The sequence below is a fragment of the Amborella trichopoda genome, chromosome 10 (assembly GCF_054954075.1).
Source record: "Amborella trichopoda isolate Santa Cruz 75 chromosome 10, AtrichopodaSantaCruz75HAP2 v2.0, whole genome shotgun sequence".
Classification (NCBI taxonomy): domain Eukaryota; kingdom Viridiplantae; phylum Streptophyta; class Magnoliopsida; order Amborellales; family Amborellaceae; genus Amborella; species Amborella trichopoda.
Genome location: NC_142345.1, coordinates 3,424,202 through 3,434,823, shown reverse-complemented (window position 1 = coordinate 3,434,823; position 10,622 = coordinate 3,424,202). Strand labels below are relative to the sequence as shown.

At 38.6% G+C, this 10,622-nt stretch overlaps 1 long non-coding RNA gene across 2 annotated transcripts; it reads right to left on the bottom strand.

Moving 5' to 3' along the window:
- Positions 1 to 597: 597 nt before the first annotated feature.
- On the bottom strand, positions 598 to 10,041 carry LOC110007644 (uncharacterized). Of its 2 annotated transcripts, none has more exons than XR_002281690.2 (3): positions 9,457 to 10,041; positions 1,061 to 1,421; positions 598 to 967 (listed from the first exon to the last, which is right to left on the bottom strand). It is a non-coding gene; the product is annotated as an uncharacterized LOC110007644 (long non-coding RNA). The 2 variants fall into 2 exon arrangements; XR_016043130.1 differs by having other exon boundaries at positions 1,184 to 1,421.
- Between the last annotated feature and the right edge of the window lie 581 nt (positions 10,042 to 10,622).

The following is a 10,622-nucleotide window of genomic DNA, read 5'->3' as shown; positions in this document are numbered from 1 at the left end:
ACGGTCATGATTGTCCGGTAGTGTTTCATTTTTTTCTATAAATCAGAATGATTTGAAATTTGGAATGTGTCTACATCTTAATGAGACACGCACCTAATAAAAATATAAAAAAATAATTTATGAAAAAAAATTAACCAAAATACCCCCTAAATCTTTCGGGGGTATTTCGATCAATTTTTTTTCATGTAAAATATGTTTTTGATATTTTTTGTAAATTCTCTTATTTTTGATGAACACACACTCCAAATTTTAAGTTATTCCGATTTGTAAAAAAAATAAAAAATAAAACACAATCGAACAATCGTAACTGTAAATGAACTTTAAACAGTGATGAGAGTAGACGAAATCATTATTCATTTTTACTTATAAACATTTATAATATATATATATATATATAAAGAGAGAGGGAGAAGGAGAGAAGGTGAGAGAAAGAAATTTGTTAGGTTTCACTTAATATTATGTAGGGACATCATCAATCTCATCTTATGTGAGACTACCGTAGTAATAATGAGCCCAATGAGTCCCCATAGTATCCAACCTCCATAAAGGCCTCATTGTTATTTCCTAGTATAATGTTAGAAGCCACATAATGCAAGCTTTTTGTTTTCAGAGCAGCTCCAATATGTCAAAATGATTCAAACAAATAAGACATTTAGGAGACAATCGTCGTTCTTTCTCTACTGCCACTATTATGCCTTCTACCACTTAAACAAAAAAAATTGATATTTGAATTAAGAGTAAAATAAAAAGAAATGTTAAAAGGATCATCTTTGTACACCCAAGTAAACCATTTCTTATAAGAAATTAAAGGCCCTTAGTAACATAACGTAACAAATTACAGCATTCTCCAGTGCTGAAGCAAGTTGTTACCCATCTCGGCTACGGAAGAGAGGGGTTTTTCAAGTAGTAAACATAGATTTTGCGAGAAGAATCACGAGGATGATTATGATACTCTGGATATACCAAGCTGCAAAAACATCAGGCACAATCAGATACCTCCGTCGAAACCATGGCAGTACAAACCATGAGAAAAAGAAGAAGAACAAACTGTAAAACAAACCCTTATTATGCTGGTCTTCAATCACTGTCACCCTTGCACTTGAATCACCAGAAACAGAAACCAAAGCCATGAAAGAATTGCAAATCAAACATGTATTATTTGAGAACAAGAAAAGAGGAAAACCTGGAATCCTGGGAGAAATCCATGGATGTAAAAACTATCAGGTGTGCCCCTTTTGAGTCTTCGCTGCACCTGCATATTATTGGAGAATAATGTATTATTTGAGAACAAGACAAGAGAAAAACCTGGAATCCTGGGAGAAATCCATGGATGTAACAATATCAGGTGTGCCTCTTTGAGTCTTCGCTGCACCTGCATATTAGACGCTTTGATAATAGCAATGTCACCCTCAATGGTTCCCCTGCAAAATGAACATACGGGAAACTTAGAACATTAGAAAAAAGAACAAGAAAAGATAAGACGCCAATTCACTAATAATGAGTATATAAACACAACCATGCTAGTATCACCACATGCAAAAAACATCAGATGAATGCTGTGAATGTTCATCTATAGTATTAAAGCATCCAAGAAGCCCAGTGAGTCATCAATGTTCGAAGTACATTCAGAAATGCATTATGAAAGCATTATGAACAACACTACAAGCCGATCTTATGAAAAATTTTATCTGTTAAGTGCTAACAAGTCAATAAAGTATGACCAGTGATGGTTTGCTCCATAATTCCAGGGAAGGGAAATAAAAACTCTCAAAAGTAACCATAGGCATGACGGATTATTCCCATTTTAAATTTCAGAATACACTTACTAATAATTTTGGACAAAGGTATCCTTATAGTATAAAAGATGGTTAAAGACGTATGCTCCGTCCAATAAAGTTGAATAAGGACATCCCAAACATTACAAGTAGCATACATTATAGATATTGGATCTTTCATCTGGCACTTCAAGAACATTAGCTATTACATTCAGCCAAGGTTTGCTGCATATGCGACCAACAGGGATAAAACTTTTTTCGTCATTGGATAGAGCCTAACAAAATAATAGATCCTTTGTGCAATGTGCTCTAGGGAAATTTTGCCAAAATCTTATTGAAAAAAGGAAAAATAAAATAATTAATAAAAAAACTAAAAAAAATAGAAAATATAAAAGAGTAAAAAAGGAAAATAAAAGTCCCCAATAGTTTTCAATTTTGAAATTGCAGGAACTCAATATTTTGGTCTATTGTTTATAAATATTTAGCTCACATCTGGCAAACTAATGTTTACATGACATTCAAGCATATTTAATTCCTGAAATTGCAAAAGCAATAAATAAAATGGAGAAAATTTTTTGCAATGTGAAGGAAAGTATCTTTGTAATTTGTTACAATATTGATATGTTTGTGATATTTGCCCTCGACGCCCTCAACGTCCTCCAGAATGAAGAAGGAAAGGAAGGAACGTAAAGACAATGGATGACAAAGAAGTTTGGTTATGTTCAACCGCACTTTTATGTGTGGACTCATTATATATATTATATTATAATTATATATATTAGGGTTGATCCAAAAAAGGTGAGGACCTTAAACTTTCCCTTAATTCGTCCCAAGCCTAGGTAAAGGATATGGGTTGTGTTAGATAGACAGCCAACATAAAGCTTTGTCAATACTTTCTATGAGTCTTGAATCTACATTATCTGCTTATGCAGAGCATTGGCCTAACTGAGAGTATGACCCTTGATAGAGTGAAGTGGCATAATATAACTGAGCCCAAATAGTTGGAAAAAAGGCTCTGATGATAATGATGATCCACTTTTTCAAAATGAAAAGGACACTTTAAGCTTTTGTACATGTTTATTTGTTTATGAAGCTTTAATTGACTAGACCCCTTTCTTATTCTTTTGTTTTTGGGAGAAAAGTTAACCGTGTTACGTATAAAAATATGTTGTTTACAAAAATTGTATGGTAGTCAACAAGCTGTGGTAGCTACAAGAGGTTGTAATAATTCAGAGTCATGTTGAGAAGAATGGGGAAGAAAAGAGAGAGATGAGAGACAAGTAACTCCTTTCGGTAGGAGGCTACTACAACACCCAAAATGTAAGACTGGCCCGAATAAGGATGAGTGCCTTGCACTTTAAAGGGTCAGGGGCCGTAGGATGGCTAATTTTGGATCGTCAGCACCCTCCTTAGTGAGGGTGTTTGCTAAGGCATTTGCTTGTCCCCAAATGTGAAAAAGAAATACTCATGGAGCCAGTCACTTCATTGATTTCTTGAAAAGGTGTTCCCAAGACCAGGGACAGGGAGAAAACTTTTTGGCCCGATTGATGACATTCTTGATCACCCTAACCTACCAAGGAGGAACCCCATGGTGCTGAAACAACTTAGCCACATTGGTAGTGCCTGCGCCTCAGCAACAATTGCTTTCGTGTTTCCAAGTGGACCTGAAAAGACAAAGAAGACAGATGATTCACTGTTCCTGACTACTCCTGCGCTTCCTGGATCAATGTAGGAACATCTGTTGAAATTAAGTTTGACATTTCCTTGTTTGGGAGGGACCCGAAAAAATAGATCTACAAGTGCCCATGTGGGTGGACTTGAGATGTACTGCCAGTTTGGTAAGAAATCAGAAGTGGAGAAGGAAGTGAACTCCTTTCATAGTCTAGTGAATCTATTGACAATGGTCGTTAGTTTGTCTTTCAGGGGCTCTATATAGGATCCCCAAGCCTCAAATATCCTGTTGTTATACTCATTTCAAATGGTCCAAACCAGGGCCAAAATGCGGATCTCCAAAGGTCTTGTTATGCTCATTTCAATGGTCCAAACCAGGGCCAAAATGTAGATCTCCAAAGGAGAAGACCAGTCCCTGGGAGGGTGAGCTAAAAGTAAACTGTGTGAGACTTGTCTGACACCCCCAATATGAACCCCCTCAAAGTCAAAGAGGTTTAGGAGGAAAGACCATTGTTTGATGATGGTTATCTCACATAGCAGGAACAGGTGGTCAGGCAAGTTTCACACCTTTACACGTGATACGACAGTTTGCTAGATGAATCCCCCTTCTTTAAAGGTGGTCGACATTTAGGGTCTCCTTATGAATAAGTAACCAGCAAAAAGCCTGATCTTTAGGGGGATACTGGGGTGAACCATGCTTTGTTAGCCATAACCAGGTTTGAAGGGCAAGGTCCGAGTTGTTTGTAGAAAGACCGAGAACCTACCAAACTTTGCTGGCTGCAACACCAGGTTATTTCAGGCATTCAGGGTAAAGTGAGGGTTGAGAAGATAAAGAAATACCTCCAGCAGTCGGTTTCTTGGTCAGTGAGGTTCCTTTGGTATCTTGGGTTCAGACAGCGTGACCCCAATGATTTTTGCATGTTTCTGATATGGGGCATTCTTGGTTCATAGCAACGTGAACCAAGTGTGGCAATAATGTTTTCATATTTCTATCTCCCGACCATGGGCTCAGATTTAAGTCCTCAAGAAACAAAACCAATAATAGAAAACAGATTAATAACCACAAAAGCAAACATATTGCCTGTCAGAACATAAGTAGCCACTGGGTTATCAACGGAAAAAAAAAAAAGGATAAGTAGGCACAAAGTCCAAGACACCACAAACTCAATAACAGAAGCACCACCATTGTACAGTGCAACATCATCTGGCATTTGCAACAAGAATTAAGAAGAGTATTTCTATTAGTAGCCCAAATGGGCCCCATGTTGGGGGGCATTTATAACAATTTCCAATCACAGTGTCCAAATTGGCCTCATGTTTCGAAAGGCGGAAGCACATCCCAAGCACCCTAGCAGCCAGGGGTTGTTGCCTTATGAATGAGGCACTCCAAAGAACTTTTTTTTTTTGGGGGGGAGGGAGTGGTGTTGGGAGGTGTTGAACATTTCTAGGTGTGTGTGTGTGTGGAAAAAGCTAACATTGGCCACTAGGTTAATGTGATAGAACAATGCCCCACATACAAAACCCTCAACTTGACCATCCAAACAGAATTTGTCTGACCCTAAATTTTAGGGATGGTTTTAAAATCAGTAGATGAACAACTTCAAAATAATTTATAATAATAATTTTGAGCACATCTAACTCTAGATCTAACAGAGCACCGAAATAGTTGGTTGGCAATTGACATTAACCCAATTTTCTCTCTCCACAAAAACCATTTTACATGATTTTCTTTTTTATAATATGCTGACTCAAGGCAATTTTAACTGTTTCAATCATAATAATTATGCCAATATGAAATCATCAGTAAGAATGATAACAATACCAACTACAACAATAACTAATGTTCCTCAAAGCAGTGAACAGAATTTGTCTTCTAATAACACCAACCGAGGGTTTTAAACAATTATAAACTTTAAAGTTTTTTTTGTTGTTTTTTAAGCACAAATATTAACGCTTTTAATCAAAAGTCCTCTTTTTTTAATATATTGTTAACATTGTATTGAAGGTAAAGAGAAGGTTACAAAGAGGTCCCCGAGAGGTGAAGTTACAGCGAGAGGTGACAAAGGAAAAATGAAAATGAAAACAACAAGGTCCAAAGGCAAACAAAAGAAAACAACCAAAAGAACCCCTGGAATCCACAGGAGCATACAACACCAAAGAGGCTAAGAAAAGCAAACCTAAAACAAACTAAAAACAGAGAGACACAAAACTCAGCACCATCGCAGTCCTTAATGGCATAGAAACTCCTTGTCTGGCTTGTTCCTCCTCTACCTGGTTGGCCTCCCTCCAAGTATGAGTCCAGGAGACCTGTGTACACCTGTAAAGATTATGAACTTCGTCAAAGATGTGCCACAATTTCCAAGGGGGTTGGGAAAGGCTAGATGCCCAGAGAATGACATTTTTTTGAATCCCCTTCTATAGTGAGGGAGGAGACCCATGAAGGATCGAACAATCTTAGGCCTTCAAGCAGGCCATGGGATTCGGCTTCCGTGGAGTTTGTTGTCCCTATGGAGGAAGAGAATGAAAGAAGGGAGATGCCTTCATGATTGTGGAAAATGCCACCTATGCCTACGGCGCCAGGGTTGCCCAGGGAGGACCCATCGAAGGTAAGTTTAATGGTGCCCCTATTAGGGGCTCTCCAAAGGGTGGACCGAGAGACTTTCATTTACCTAAAAGAAAGGACGTGTCCCCAATTAAGGTGAAAGTCGTTTGCGGGCATGGCTTTGAAGTGTTTGTGATTTGTGGCCCAAAAAATTACCGTGCCCTGAATGGTCTCTATGAGTTTGTGAATTGGTGCCATAACTCATTGGAAAACCCTGTTATTGTGCTCCTCCCAAACTGTCCAAAGGGTTGCTGCGACTATAGCTTTCTAGAGTAAGCTACCGGCTTTAGGTCAGGGGAGGAAAGAGCAGAGCTTGAAGAGACTAGGGATGGATTCGAGAGTGACCCATAGCAAATCGAAAAGTTGGAGTCACACCATAGGTTAGAAGCTAGAGGGCAATGCATAAAGAGATGGTCAATTGTCTCTTCTACAGAGAGGCACATAACACACCTACTGGGGGTTTGTAAGCCGTGTCTCTGTAATTGATATATGGTGAGGACCCTTCCCCACAAGGCGAGCCAGTTAAATAACAGGTAACTATGAGGGATCAAAGGGTTCCAAGCCCTCGGAGCCGAAGGATTGGTAGAGGAGGTTCCTGAGGGTTCAGGTTGGGGGTGATTGAGGAAACGAAAAAGAGAGGCTACTGAGAAGGTTCCTCGTCTCGTAAGAGCCGGTGAAGTTCAGGGTTCCAAGAAGTGGAGGTGCCCGAAACCGGACGGAGTTCCTCTCGATGCCTGGGGATTTCTAGCAAGGCAGGAGAGAGAAGGAATTGGATGGAAAGGGAAGAATCTCCCACCCAAAGATCAAGCCAGAATCGCACATTTCGCCTGTTCCTGGGAAAAAACCTGATATGGGCTAAGAAATTGTGGAGAGAGTGTGAGATGGACTGCCAAAACCCGGAAACACTATGGGGATGAGCTTCTGGTAAGGACCAAGGCAAAGCAGAAAGTCGATAATTGGATCGAAGGATGAGGTGCCAAAGGTTGTCAGGCTGAGTGGCGAGTCTCCAACACCACTTGCAAAGGAGGGTAAGGTGGCCGTGAATTCCCAGGCCCCCCACAGAGAATAGCTTCCATACAATGTTGGAAGCAATTGGGAAATTTGGGTCAGGGTTGAAAGGCTCAACTCCATATGAGTTATGCAAAACACTACTAAGAGCTATATTTGCTTTAGAGGATTGGAGTACGTGTAGGTGGTCTAAAGATGCCAAGGGAAAGAAGACACGGGATATTATTCTTTCTTAATATTTTTCGCATGGGGTAAAGCATGCGATACTAGTATTTTTACCTTTGGTGAAGGTCTTGCTTTTGGTTGATGCTGATAAGCCCTCTATGGACTTTATATATGATGCACTTGAAGAAGCTAAGAGGGATTGAAGGAGCTAAGAAGGAGATTGTAGATAATTTGGGCAATGATGAGGTACGACCCAATTTGGGAGATTATAGATGACAAGTAGGATAAGAAGCTCCATAGACCATTGCATGCAGGGTACTACTTGAACCCCAAGTTCTTTTATGTTGATGTTGATATTGAGGCAAAAGATACAACTATAGATGGTTTTAATGAGTCCTTGCGAGATTAGTTCCCGATCCAAATATCCAAGATTAGATATCAATTGAACAGCTCATTCATACAAGTGTGCTTTGATGTCATTCGGGAAAGATATGGCAGTAAGATAGATAAGCAAACACGAACCAGGTAATAATAATATATTTTGTATATTTGTTTGAAAATTTCTTTCAAGTTCCTAAAATTTTTTATGATAATGTTAAATAAGTAAATTAATTATAAGGGTTGCCCACATATTGCAGCCCAATGGTAGAGACAACATGGGAGTAGTGCTCTACACCTCCAGAAGGTTGCCCACTTCGTTTGAAATGGTATTGTATATTCTTTCTTTTTTTTTACAAGTTCATTTTTATAATATAGATTCATAAGAGTGAATAGATACAAACATATTAACAGATGATATAATAGTTTACTGACATATGACTTAATTAGTAATAGTAATAAAAGTAGACCAGTAGCCTAGTACTCATGCATTGTTTCTTATAGGTGCATATAAAGAGAAGAAACACGCTCGAATAAAGGAAGCTCAATGACTTGGTTTTTGTTAGAGAGAATCAGAGGCTCGAAGAAAGTAACCAACAAAAGAAGGATCACATTGCTTCGAAAGATATGAATAATGCTTCTGATTCGCTCGTCGGAGACCATGGTACTGAGGAGGTATTCCCCAGGGAGGGTTTGACTTGGGAAATGATCGAGAAGGCTTCGAGTCGAGCTTCTGATTCCTAGGCGGGCCACTCGAGCAACGAGTTCTACTGGTACTTCACACTCATGAGGGAGAGGGAGATAGAGGAGGAGGAGGCAGATTTAGAAGAAACTGCAGAAGAAGAGCAATATGTTGAAGAGGGTGATGATTCTGATGATGACGGTCTTGATTCCAATGCAAATGCAAGCAATAACGATGTTGATTCTGATTCTTATTGACGATGATTGAAGAAATGCATATGTCCTCTATCTTCTTCTTTCGTAATTGCACCATCTCGATTTGGACTTTAGACATTTGGATGTTAAACTTTTTGCCTTTTTGGACTATTTTGGTGTTTGGTTTTATACTTATGTAAGTTTGTTAAAGACTTTGAGAGTTGGAGACTTCGAGTCCATGTTATTATGGAATATGGAGAATTGGAGACTGTTACTAATACATAGCCTATTAGACTTTTAAATTTTGTATGTTTTGAATTTTGAAAAATTGTGAACAAGTTTATTCTCAACATGCGATATGACATATGTTTATATATAAAAAGGTACGTTACAATATTTTCAAATGCAATAGATTACAAAATTAACACAAATATATGCATATATGTGCGTTCAGACAGCAAATATATGTATATATTTGAATATTTCTTTTGAAACCTTGATTGAAATTCAGAGCAATGCCTATTGTACTTTCTTCAAATTCTACTTGTTCACCTGCCATTACTTCATAGAGACCGTGAATACGAGCAATGCCATCCCCATTGGAAGTATAGCGCCGGTTATTGACAATCTTTACTTTTCAATTATATTGCTCAATTCCGTTCATAGATAATAATACTAATTTTATCAGCTTGAGTGGTTACACTTAATGCCTCTTAATTCTCTTTCAGAACCAGAAAAAAAAAGGGGCAAAAAGAAGAGACAGTTTCAGATTAACCTAAATAATTTATTTCCTCATGCAAAGAGTGAAGGATGAAAATACACCAGAAATACTCATGAAAATAGGCTCAAAATCATCACAAAAAATAACTGGGAGTAACCATCAATGAATAAGTTGATGAATTAAATGCCTAAACTCTAAAAAAATAAAACGCATAAATCTGCATCACATCTAAGGACACACAAAGAGTTTTAGAGACTGACTGGTTCAGAGAGAGAATTGGTAGCAAAGTCGAATTGGGCGATCAATAGGGTGTTTTGGAGACCAGTACGGCTGTCGCCTCATCCTCCTCCAAGAACAATGAAGCGTTGTTCATTTCCTCTCTGTTTTTCGCCTGGTTCTTCTTCTGAGTTCTCCTCTCCAATCACAGGAGGCACCCAGTACGCGTAGAACAGAGGCAGACCAATATTCTTAGCACAGGGCAGGATCCGCTTCCTTCGCCTCCCCATTCTCCAAAATTTACAAACGCACACACAATCTCTCTCTCTAGAACCTTGCTTTCTATCTCTAGTTTTGAGTGTAGAGAAGCGGGATCGGCTTCCTTCCCTTCCCCATTCTCCCCTCTCTTTATTGCTGGGGATGTGAATTGGAAGCACAAGTTGCAGAGCTCACTTGAAGACAGTAGAGTGAGAGAGGATGATGATGAGAGGAATATGTCACTCCCTTTGAGACACGAACCCCTCTCTCTCTCTCTCTCTAAAACCAGGAAGTGCTCTCTCTCGCTCTCACACACACAGAGGAAGTGATGTCTCTCTCTCTCTTTCTGATGCGTATGGATCGCGCTCTTCTCTCGGGCACCAGGGACCACTCGATTTATAGTAAAACGATTTCATATTCCCGCCGGAGCATATCGTCAATTTACTATGGATGAGGCCTAAGCTTTATGAAAACAAAAATAAAGCCACGGTAATGGAAATCTCCACACGATCTCCAACAACACCATCAGATGAAGTTTCTACGAGGCCTAAGGTTTATGAAAACAAAAATAAAGTCACGGTAATGGAAATCTCATGGATCTATAATCAATTTCCAACAACACCGTCAATAAAATTTGAAACTAAGAAATGGTAGAGGTCTTGCGGATAAATGAATACTTATTTTTAAGGTGGAATAGACGGTCTAAATAGTTTATTACAATATACACAACTTTAGAGCTTAAAATCCTTTCTTTTTTTCACAATCATAATGTTCTAGCGAAGATATCTATATAAAAGTTCTACAATGCTTGATTTGTAATTTTTGATGAATTATGAGATGATGTTTATTTATTTTGATAGGGATGCAACCCTATCAAACCATTTTCCATTTATTATTCCTGCAAAACCTAAGACCCAAATTTAGGAGGAAAGTAGCCGTACCTATTTTCTGT